General features: G+C 40.8%; 1 long non-coding RNA gene across 1 annotated transcript; it reads right to left on the bottom strand.

Moving 5' to 3' along the window:
• Positions 1-6632: 6632 nt before the first annotated feature.
• On the bottom strand, positions 6633-8476 carry LOC120441290. The gene is made up of 3 exons (XR_005613960.1): positions 8298-8476; positions 7969-8105; positions 6633-7819 (listed from the first exon to the last, which is right to left on the bottom strand). It is a non-coding gene; the product is annotated as an uncharacterized LOC120441290 (long non-coding RNA).
• Between the last annotated feature and the right edge of the window lie 760 nt (positions 8477-9236).

Genomic DNA, 9236 nt, shown 5'->3' on the forward strand with positions numbered 1-9236 from the left:
GCAGATGAAACCAGGAGATGTCCTTACTGAATCATCAGAGCTGAACAGGTGATGGAGAAACAGGTTTACCTTTTAGGTGACATGAATGAGTTGAAGGGAAGTTATGAACTGTTTCTGAGAGACAAATAACACCAGGATCCTTTTCTATGTAGCTGACAGCTGGTAACTGTGCAGGGGCGGATCTAGCAAAGTTTTGCCAGGGGGCCAGGTAGGGCATTAACAGGGAAAGGGGGGGACAAGGAAATACTTTTCTTTCTTATTCGCATTTAAAATGTCTCGCTTTTAACAAATAATTATCTGAATCTTACAACAAACATTTTCATCCGATGTAAAATGTATAGAAATCCATTATTGTACATAGTAATTTTTTTAGGGTCCCATCATAATTTCTTCAGAAGTAGCTAAGTACTGTATATGATGCCAGTATTTCCCACATTTTCTAGATTCTGTACCAGTACTGTGTGTAAAATGCCATCAAAAAGTCAATTAAGTTTTATTCTTTCTCACCTGTCTTTCTGTCTACTTTCACTTTTTAAAGGTTGCCATGTTAGAAAAAATATTTTGCCCTGTCATGCTGTTTATTGATGTGGCAAATGAATGGTTTATGAAAATATATCTAACTCTGTCATCAGTAATCAGTAATGATCATGTCTCACCTCTAGTCTTCTCTGTCTTAATTTCAGGTTTTCACCATGTGTTGTAGATAGTTCAGGAGGTTAACTCCACCAAGCAGTCTACTTTCAGGTACTGTTTAGAATACCAGAATAGGGAGGATGGTGAAGGTTTAAGTTTATTAGACTGATACATATATACCAACAGGACAGTGGACATCACTGTGACAACAGCGTTTGTTTTCAGTCAAAGGCTTTATGGTTTTTCCTATAATACCTGTTGGGCCGGTCTCTAATCAAAATGCCCGGGCCGATTTTTTGTCCCAGTCCAGCTCTGCATCTCTGTGTGTGTGTGTGGTTACTGTGCCTTACCTTTCAGAGGCGGGATCCTCTTAGTCCCCGCCCTCTGGCCTGTTCCACCTGCTCCTCATCTGGTGAGCAGTCGGCTCCCTTTAAATACTGAGGACGTTCCTTCTGTTGGTGCTTGAGAAACCAGTCATGGTGGAGACACAAAATTTAATAACTGAGTTAAAACTCTTGACCACGGTTACCTGTCATTTGGGGGAATTAAATGTATTACATTCAGTTAATCGAGAGATTTCTCACAGATGCTAATTTGAAAGTCCTGCTGGTCAGTTTTAATAAACCGGACATGGTCAGAGCCGCCATCCCCTCTCCATCACTTGTTCTTCACTACAACATGTTGGCTAACAACACGTTTCATCCCAACACGTAACATACCGACGCTACGTGACAAATCGTTTGTATGTTACATGTTGGGAATGAGAATGCTCTGTGGCTAAGGTGGTTAGCAAGAGGAAACTCTTCTGCTACTAGCTTTACTTGCTAATGCTAGCTGTGTTTCCACACAAGCAGCAGATTCTAAGCAGAGCCAGTGTTTGCCGTCAAAGACCCGAGGTCATAATGAATGCGTGCAAAGCACCAGAAAAAGGTTGCTAGCCTCTCAGCTCACCCAGCTCAAGTCATTGAACTATCACAACTTCCAAAAGCCAACAGGAACCGATTTGTCAAACAAAGGTACAAAGGTACCAACACAGCGACACACAACAGAGAGAGAAAACAGCAATCGGACGATCCCTGATGACAAAGCCCGGTGAAAGAAGAAACCCGGCTCAGGCAGGAGCAGCGATGCAACCACATGGACGGTGAAGGAAAAGGAGGGGAGCACTAAATAAAATTTGTGATAACATATTGTAAAAACTCAATTAGCTTAAAAGATGTGCTCCTCTAATGACCTCATGTGAGTGAAAGTGTTTACTGGTTAATAAATCTTGAGTTGTGAGAAAACATTTGGCTCCTGTTCATCTTTTTTATGTTCCTTCAGTGTGCCTTTGCCTCCTGCTGCTGCCTTTATTAAACCATACGTTTGTCTTTTCAAATCAGTAGTAAAATCTGACCAAAAATAGCTCCAGTGTAACTCACTCTGTCTAAACAAACAGCAAATGAAATACCCGAGCACAGCGTGACTTGGTGGAGTTTCCCGAACTCCTCATTATACAAACTACATCAGAGATTTCAGGATTCTGGAGACGGATCGAGGGAGTCCGAGAGAGTTACTTTATTGTCTGATAGGGAACATATTGACTCCTCCATTCTGGCACTGCAGGTCCTGAAATCTATCAAATCACAAACACACACACACACAAAATAAAACTCGAAGGTCACAGATTTGATAGACTGGGTCCTTTGGTGCTGAGGCCCAGTGGTAAACCTTGACATTGTGTGTGATTAAGTGGGTGCATCTGAGGGCTGTGCTCTTGTACATGGGATCATAAGCTGCTGGTTCTGTAATTAAAAGACCTCTTTTTAATTATTAGGAGAGGAAAGGGGAGTGTCTGAGTACTAAATCACTACACGTGTATATCTGACATAAATCTATTTAAGATACAAGTGGCACATTTTGAGCAATGCTTGTGTGTTTCAATGATCCAGAATGAGCACATGCTTTAGTTCTAATTACATTTGATCAATTTGCAAGTTTTTTTCCACTTTTTCCCTGCCACATATAGGCTAACCTATGAGTTATTATATTAAGATGTTAGGCAAAATTTTAAATCTCTAATTAGCCTCGTGCTACTTTCAGCTGCTCCCTTATTCACAGGCCACAGCAGGTAGCTGTGGGGATGTGATCGGGCAGATTGTTTTACTCTGGATGTCTTCACTGAGGGGATTTGTGTCTTCTCCTGGGAGCTGAACTGGGGACCATTTACTGGTTAGACAAATGGCATATATGTAAACCCCTGTACTTAGCCTGGTGCCTCGTGTAAGTCACTTACACATGTAACCAGCTCCTCTCTGCATGGTGCTAATTATGTAGCTCAGATACTTTATTCCCTGCATGCAGCTGAATCTGTATGCACCAATTTGTGCTGTTTCTGCAAATAATTTTTTATGTACAGAAAAAATTAAAATCTGGCACCAGACACTCAACATAGAGCCCACTGGAATAAAATGCGAGCGCGACTGTCTCACGTGTGTATCACAGATAAATAATTATTCCCAACTCATTTGATTCAATCTGCTACACACTATTATAGCTGAAATGTCAGCCACTGTTCCATTTCCCAGTATCTCACAAACCCTTTGCAGCTAAAGGTCTCATCTAGTTGGGCTGAAGTGGAATTTGTATATTTCACACAACAACATGTCTTTTAAATATCTGGGAACTGAGGAGAGCAGCCGCTGGACTTTTGGGAAGGTGATGTCATGTCTTGTCTGAAAGAGGACTCTAGCTGCTCAACAGACCGGTGTCTTTGACTAATTGTATGTCATCTGATTGTTGGGTTTTCTAATATAAGAGGAGTAACATAAAGTGCTCCTAGAATAAAGGTACAATATAAAGTGCTTTGAGGCGACCTCTCTGAGATGCTTTTTTTATACTCAGTCATGTTCCTGACTTGCTTCCAATTAACCTGAAATATTCCTCTAGCTGTTTTTGGTTGTATCACTTACTTCTCCAGGCTTTTGTTGTCTCCATCCCAACTTTTTTAAGAACATGTTGCTGCTATCAAATTCATAATGAGCTAATATTTTTGATGAAATACTAAAATGTTTCAGCTTAAACATTTGATATGTTTTCTGTGTTCTGTGCTGAATGAAACTGTTTTTTATGAGCTCTTATAATAACTGCATTCTGCTTCATTTACATCTTAAACAGCATCCCAACTTTTTTGGAATCGGTCCATGTGTTGAATTTGTGGTTGTTAACAGCTAGCTTAACCGCAGTAACAGTCTGTCATTTGCAAAGACATTTCTGATCTAGCAAACTGTCTTAGACCAGTTCCACCAGCACTCATCCTACTACCTTTTTGTACTGCTGTGTAGTTAGATGCATGTACAGCTTGATAAAGAAAATAGTTGTAGTCAAACACTACATCATTATAAGTAATGTAAATTTACAGTATGGAAACATTTCACATAACAGTCAATGCAACTTTAGTTAATACTGCAAAACAAATGTGTCTCGCACTCGTCCCACTTCAGCTTGTTTTCAGACTTTCCGGTGTGGCAATTTTACGACAAACTCCTAAAATGTGTTAACCGCTAAAACGCAGCAAAAAATCCTGGCACAACTTCACCTGCTTCCAAGGTGCATGGAGAAGATGAAAGAATTAAAAAAGCAGGAACTCCAGCAACACTTGAGAAACGAAGAACAGCTTTAATAATTGACCGGTCAATTATTAAAGCTGTTCTTCGTTTCTCAAGTGTTGCCGGAGTTCCTGCTTTTTTAACCACCAAAACGGAAACAAGCTGAAAGAAACATGTGAAATAAGTCTCACTGAACTGGCATCACCAGAGTGTCAGCAGTGTGTCCTTTTCACTGTAAGTGCAAACAGCAGCCAGCAGATTAAAGCAGGTCTGCGGGGGGCAGACAGACTGTCATGCCCATTCTGACATCAGCTGTCCCAGTACAGTCAGCTCTCAGGGCCACAAACACTGTACGTGCTGTGACAGCAGACGTTTTTCAAGTTGTACAAGAGCAGAGCCACTGCAGGGGTCAGTGTTCTGAAGCACAGGAGGAGTTCCTTTGATTGGTACAAAGACCCAGAGCTTGACAGGAAACGTGGAGTTGAAGCTAAACTTGTTTCTATCTGTAACTATAACCAAACTATAAAGACTAAAATAGGTTAATACGTCCATAATCTATTCTGAGATTTCATGGTATTGTCAAGGTTTGACATTATAAAATGTATAGAAGCTGTTGGCAGTATCACAGTTAAAACTCTCCTGAGCAGGTAAATGGTTAATAGATGAAAGCTCCTGTGGTGTTACGAGGTCAGTAACATACTTAACATTACTCTGGGTTCTTGGCTAGCTGAGCATTAGCATGCTTGTCTGTGCAGGTGCCTGCAGACAGCCACAGATGTGTTTGCAGCTTAATGCAGTCGTGGATGCAGTTTACATCGTGCACTTGATCTTTTTAACATGAAAGATAAAAGATGCTGCAGACTGTGTCACTGTTTTCCTCCAAAGAATCAGTCCGTCCTCCAACAAGTGCAACTGAAATGGATAAGCACGATCGATTAGCAAGCAGCCTAACAACTACTGGGACTCCCCCTAGTTAGTAGTAATAAACTGTGTGTTAACATTCAAAACGTGGCACATCAGAGTACTCTCTGAACCAGCAACACTCATGCCTACATCCAAGTTCTTCCATAGTTATTCAAACAGGCAGCTACTCTTTCACAAAGGGACTGTCAAGGCTGTGTGTAGGCAGGCAGGAGGAGAGGACCCAAAATGCAAGACTCGCCGAGGCAGATGTAACTCAGAGTACTCAGCTTTATTCCTGGAAAGGCACAGAACAAAACTAACTAAACTGAGAATACAGCATAACTAAACAGGTTGGCAGGCTAGCAAACAGAGCACACAGAGGAAGTGAGGGTACGACGCGACAGCGAGTAGGGGAAGACGCAGACACTAAATACAAGAGGTGAACGGAGCGAAGAGGAAACAGCTGGGAGACACGGCTGACGCTGATTACACTGACGAGACAGGGACAGCACAAAGCTGAACGCACTGACATAAGACACAGACCTACAAAATAAAACAGGAAGCACACGACAGTCACAGAGATCCAGACGAGACACAGAACTAAACAGATGCAGACTCATAAGCAGACATAAGGACATCATGGACAGACGGGGGGACACGGAAGGTGGGACCAGGCAGACACAGAACAGAAACCTAACAAATGGCAAATCCTAGTGGAGTACATAATCAGAATAAACAAAAGCATAAAGAAACACAAAACACTGAGTCGACAGACTCGGGACCATGACAGGGACTTGGTCTGAAACGAAACCATCTACAAGATGCTTTTTCTGTGAAAACACAGGAAGTTCAGACAGTTAGATTTTAAGTTTACACTCAAAGAAACTCCTAAACCAGTAAATAATTTCTTCCATATTTAAAGTTAGAGCCATCGTGACTACAGCCTCCAAAACCAAATATTCCATCTCCTCGGTCTGAAGCAAATCCGTAGAAAAACAATTACCTGTAACTGCTGACATTTTTAAACTAACAGACAGCTTCAGAGTGTAAAGTGTCGCTGCAGTACTTAATAACAATGAATAATTTGACTCTATGAGTGCAGCCAGAACCAAATGTCAAGACTGAACTCATAACGCAGAAGTGCAAGAATGTACTGAAAGCACTTTGCAGTCAAACTCGACTTTTTGACCATTTTTTAAATAAAGCATTTCAAACTATGAAGTATATTACTCACCCAAAAACAGGAGCACACATCTGTGACCTGCTACTGTAAATGTAACTGTACATGGAGGGAAACAGCCCACCCACCGTCTGTGAGGAGGTCAGACCAGTTTCACTTTTCCCACCAGTGCTAACAGGAAGCTGCCACTAAATGCATACATGTGCTTATGTCAGAATTGAATGATCAGCTCCAACACATCATACAATATAATATAATTTATTTTTTTAATTATACATAGTAATCACAGAACTGAGAGAATCCCAGTCCGTGTGCATGTTGTACTGGGATTCCTTCCACTGGTTTGCAATGTTTCAGATGCTGCTGGGAAAGAAAAGCATCTACAGTAAATGTCTTTTCAGCAATTCTCACACAGTTTGACCATCATGTACTGTATATGTAGTTTTTTCATTTACAGGTATTTAAGAGAGCTCTTAAGTGTGTTAATGTCTGAGTCTTATAAGAAGTACTACTGACTTCTGCACACAGTTCCACATGTTGCACAGTAACTTTATCTCACAGATCACTGACATTGTTTCCTTTGGGATTCATCAAGTATTCAGTAAACAGACATCCTGCAGGTCAGCTGTTATGCTCTGAATTTGAAGCTGTGGATGTGAAGAACTGAAGCAACGTATCAGCATGAACCAGTTTAAAAAGCGGTTCAAAACTACAGAGAGGGCTCTGATTGGGTGTTCCCACCATTTTCACAATAGGGATGTGCATATATGTGTGTGGGTGCACATGTATGTTTATATAAGTACATATATCTGTAAATGTGCATATCTTTTGACGTGTTACTGGGATTATAAAAGCATAAAACCTACATGTAACAAATTGTAATGAAGGATTGATGATGGAAGAACAAGTGTAGACTATCAGTTACTGAATGGTGGGGGTGGAATTAAATAAGCTCATGATTCTTCCCAGTCTTTTTGAACATGTGAGTTATTTATAATTATTATTGCTTTGTTTTCTTTTTGTTTTGTTTGTTTGTCTCTTTTTCTCTGTTGTTGTTGTTATTCTATCTTAACACATTTAAAATAAAGATTCAATACAATAAAAATTCGGATTTGCACGGTGGAACGCTTTGCAATGAGGCCACCTTTCTCTGGACTCCTGCGCTCCATCTAAGCCCACAGATTTACACACACACACACACACACACACACACACACACACACACACACACACACACACACACACACACACTCCACAGCAATTTCTAGCAAAAGAGTTCAGGCTTATATCAAAAACATATCGATTCTCTCTCAGCTGTGTCTCCTTGAGCAGAATCATGAAACCATTTCTGGAGAAGCATCTGCACTGTGTTATTTTGGCTAGAAGGTTTCTCGCTCCCTGATTGGCTCTGCTCATTGTACATTTTGTTGGTCTCTACTGAAATAAACTGGCTGATGACCTGTTGTTCCCTCTGTTCGGTGCTCTTCTCTGGCTCGGTGGCACCGAGAGCTCGACACTGCAGTTTAAGAAAAGAAGAAGTAATGAAATACACTTAAAAATAATGAGTGTGCCCAAAACAACTGGGAAAACCTCATTTTGTTTTTTTTTAATTGTTTGAATCTCAGAAACTGCCTAATTTTAAATTAGTTTGTTTAAACCACTTACTTTGAGTCAGTTTATCCAAGTGCTGCACAGACGTTTGGAAATTTGGTCATTTTCTCTCTCTCTGTCTCTTTGTGTGTTAAAACACAGTGAGTTGAGCCCCCTGTGGTACGGCGCTCAGAGGCTTTTAGTTCCTTCTTCTGTGGAGAGTGACAGCAGAGGAAGGGAAGGAGTGGAAACAGAGAGATGGTTAAAGATATTCAACAAAAGATCTCCTGTTGACCCCAGACTTTGCTGTGATGGTTCACAAATGAAGATGATCCACAGGAAAATGAAAGTGAGGAAGAGGTAACATCAGGCAACAATTCCAAAGCCAAACAGGGAGCACTTACTTTGGAATACGCTGGTTGGATTCCAGCTCCTGCAGATTCCGGTGCATCTGCAGGCTCGACTGTCCCAACTCAACACTTATGTTTCAGAAGTGTCCGAGGAGCAGCTCTGGTCCAGCCTGCCGAAGTAGTGCACACAGTATAAAAGTTGTCATTGCGCCTGTGACGCTACAAATTGGTTTTAAAGCTTTTTCACTATCACAATCTTGGTGTTTTGAAACCAGGTGTGAACAACGAGGGGCGGAGCTCACTGAAACAGCACACTCATTGGTTAACAATGAGTACCCTCATTATTCCTGCTGACACCTTCAGATGACCGAAATTTGCAAAGCAGACTTAATGCGATGACTTGAAATGAGTGACTGAGACCAGAAACTCCGCACGAGTGTTTACAGAGGTCCGATCAGCAAATTTCAAAATAAAAGACCTTCTGCAGACTAAACGATTCTCAAATGATTTTAACCTTTGCAAAGCATGCATCAAACCTCTTTCAGCAAGGCAGCATCACAGACACCCAGAGTTACAAGGGAAATAGCGAAAATAGCTACAGGTTATAGTTAAAACAGAATAAATACAGACAGACACTGGGAAATGCTACACGAGGCCAGTTAGCTGATTGGGAAAAGCTACAGAAAAGGGTGAGAAGAACTCAAATCAACAAGGCTGTAAAGAACCAACAAATAATAAAATAATAATAGAAATGAGCTGGTAATGTATAAATTACATAATGTGGTTTAAAAAAGCTTAAGTGTGAATCAAAGGAAATGCAGTTTGTCCCAATAAGAGAAAAATAGATTGAAGTTGACTGAAAGTTGAGGCCAACAACACATCTCCTCACATGAGCTAAAAAACGATTTTTTTGGTAACTAAAATAGAAAACTAGCTTTTCCCTGCAGATCCTGCAGTGAGATATGAAAGACTGCTTCTCAGCACAGGTATTAC

The sequence above is a fragment of the Oreochromis aureus genome, linkage group 7 (assembly GCF_013358895.1).
Source record: "Oreochromis aureus strain Israel breed Guangdong linkage group 7, ZZ_aureus, whole genome shotgun sequence".
Lineage (NCBI taxonomy): Eukaryota > Metazoa > Chordata > Actinopteri > Cichliformes > Cichlidae > Oreochromis > Oreochromis aureus.